Here is a 3,151-nt window from a genome sequence, read left to right as displayed (position 1 = left end):
AAGAAAGAATGTTTCACACAAATTGAGTGTGCATCTGTCAAGGTTTTATTTAACTCATTGAGGAAGAAACCAGCAGGACAGCAAAGTCAACTCAAAAGGGGATATGAAAACTGGTATTTTTAGATATAGTCAATTTAAAAAGGAACTCTAAAATAAGACTGATAAGTTAGAATCAAAACTGATTAATGTCCTATAGGGCAATTAGAACCAAAACATGGCATTTTTTTTTGTACCAGGGATAGAACTCAGGGGCACTTATATTTTGAGACAGGATCTCACTAAGTTACTGAGGCTGGCTTTGAACTCACAATCCTCCTGCCTCAGATTCCTGAGTTGCTGGGATTGTAGGCATGCACCACCATACCCGTCTTCATGCCACTTTTTTTAAAACTTACTTAACACAGTTTAATTATATGGTTTTCTTTCTATAAAGATGCATTTAAAATAATAGTTTTAGAGCTGAAACAGTCCTATTGATTCACATGTGGATATTCCTACAATTAATTATTTCATTCAAGAATGTTATGCTATAGGGTTTTGTTTTGTTTTTTGGTACCAGGGATTGAACTCAGGGGCACTCGACCATTGAACCACATCCCCAGCCCTATTTTGCATTTTTTACTTAAAGACAGGGTCTCACTGAGTTGCTTAGTACCTCGCTGTTGCTAGGGCTGGCTTTGAACTCCTGATCCTTCTGAGCCACTGAGATTACAGAAGGCTGAGTCTCAGCCTCCTGAGCTATTGTGATTACAGGCATGTGCCACCACACCCAGATTTTTGTTTTGCACCGGGGATTGAACCCAGGGGTGCTTTACCACTGAGCCACACCCCAGCCCATTTCTATATTTTATTTAGAGACAGGGTCTTACTGAGCTGCTTAGGGCATCGCTAAGCTGCTGAGGCTGGCTTTGAACTTGAGATCCTACTGTCTCAGCCTCCTGAGCCACTGGGATTATACAGTGCATCACCATCCCTGGCATACTGCAGGTTTTTTAAAAGACTTCTATTTTAGGTTCACAGCAAAATTGAGATGAAGGTACAGAGATTTCCAGTATACCTCTGACCCCACACATGCATAGCTTCCCCATTATCAAGATGTCTCACTAGAGTGGTCATTTGTTACAAATGATGAATGAGCTTATATCAATACATCATTATAATCCAAAGTTCATAGTTTACATTAGGGTTCTCTCATGGTATACACTCTATGGATTTGGACAAATTTTAATGATATGTATCCACCATTGTGGTATCATATAGAATATTTGTACTGTCAAAAAACACAACAAGGGCTGGGGATATGGCTCAGTTGATAGAGTGCTTGCCTTGCATGCACAAGGCCCTGGGTTCAATCCCCAGCAACACACACACACACACACACACACACACACACACACAAATACCCTTTGTGCTCCACTTATTAATCCTTTCCCCTTGCCCTAATGGTGTCTTTTTTGTTTTGTTTTGTTTGTATCAGGGATTGAACACAGGGGTGCTCAATCACTGAGCCATATCCTCAGGCCTTTTTTTAGTATTTTATTTAGAGACAGGGTCTTGCTGAGCTGCTTAGGGCCTAATTTGCTGAGGCTGGCTTTGAACTTGTAATCCTCCTGCCTCAGCCTCCCAAGCTGCTGGGTTTACAGGTGTGCCTCACCATGCCCAGCTAATGGTGTCTTCTTTAGGTGGGTAGAAATTAGTATCACTGCATCTTATCAGTTTTACAGAATTATAAAATGTCTGGACCCTAATCGATTATGCTAAATCACAGTTTACAGTAGATGTAGAGAGTCAGATGACTCTCAGCATGTTAGAAAATGTCTTAATATGACCTTAAAGCATCAAGTAATCATCTTGCATACTAGCTTCTGGTGCCTTTGTAACAAATTAGCACAAAGTGGGTAGCTTAAAAAAACATACATTTATTTTCTTGTGGTTCTGGAGGTTAGATGTTGGATATCAGTTTCATTGGGCTGAAATCAATATGTGAGCAGGGCCACACCCCTTCTGAAGGCTCTAAGAGAGACTATTTCCTTGCTTTTTGCAGTTTCTAGAATTGCATTCTTGCATTCCTTGGTTTGTGTCCTCCTCCTCCATTGTTAAAGCCAATAGCAGCTAGGTGTGGTGGCACACTCCTGTAATCTCAGTGGCTTGGGAGGCTGAGGCAAGAGGATCATGAGTTCAAAGCCAGTCTCAGCAAAAGCGAGGCCCTAAGCAACTCAGTGAGACCCTGTCTCTAAATAAAATACAAAATAGGGCTGTGGCTAGGACTCAATGGTCAAGTGCCCTGAGTTCAATCCCCAGTACCTAATCCAAAAAGCCAACTGCAAATCTTCTTCAAATCTATCAGCCTTCATCTTCATATCAGCTTCTCTCTTATAAGGACCCTTATGACTACATCAAGCATAACTAGGTAACTTATTTCAAGGTCAACTGATTAGCAACCCTAATTCCCCTAGCCATGTAACATAACATTCACATGTTAAAAGGAATAGGATATCAATATCACCGGGGGTATTGGTGGGGTCATATTCTTCCTATCACACCCTTGTTTCCAAATTTGAATGATTCTTTATAACCTCATCTTGTGTTTTATTCAACTTGGATATTGTCACTTATCCTTTCACTCTGCACATGCTGTATACATCGACTCCTCCTCTTCCTCCTCTTCTTCCTCCTCTTCTTCCTCCTCTTTTTCTCCTTCTCCTTCTTCTTCTTCTTCACTGGGGATTGAACCCAGAAGTGGTGCTTAACCCCTGAGCCACACACCCAGCCCTTTTTAAAAATTTTATTTAGAGACAGAGTCTTGCCAAGTTGCTTAGGTCCTAAATTGCTAAGGTTGGCTTTAAACTCATAATCCTCCTGCCTCAGCCTCCTAAGGTGTAGGATTTACCCCACTCTTCTAACTCATAATCCTCCTGCCTCAGCCTCCCAAGGGGTAGGATTTACCCCACTCTTCTTAATGGATAGATAGCATTCCAATAATGGAATTGCCAGAGTTTAATCATGTCCCCATAGATGAAAATTTATTACCAATTTTCACCATTATAAATAGTGGTTCAATGAACATCCCTGTACATATCTCTTTGTACAATCAACCATATTTCCATAGGAAAAAATCAAAGAGTTTAAAATTCTAAGACAAATTGTACAT

The sequence above is a fragment of the Callospermophilus lateralis genome, chromosome X (genome assembly GCF_048772815.1).
Source record: "Callospermophilus lateralis isolate mCalLat2 chromosome X, mCalLat2.hap1, whole genome shotgun sequence".
Lineage (NCBI taxonomy): Eukaryota > Metazoa > Chordata > Mammalia > Rodentia > Sciuridae > Callospermophilus > Callospermophilus lateralis.
Note: the sequence above shows the minus strand (reverse complement) of the source record.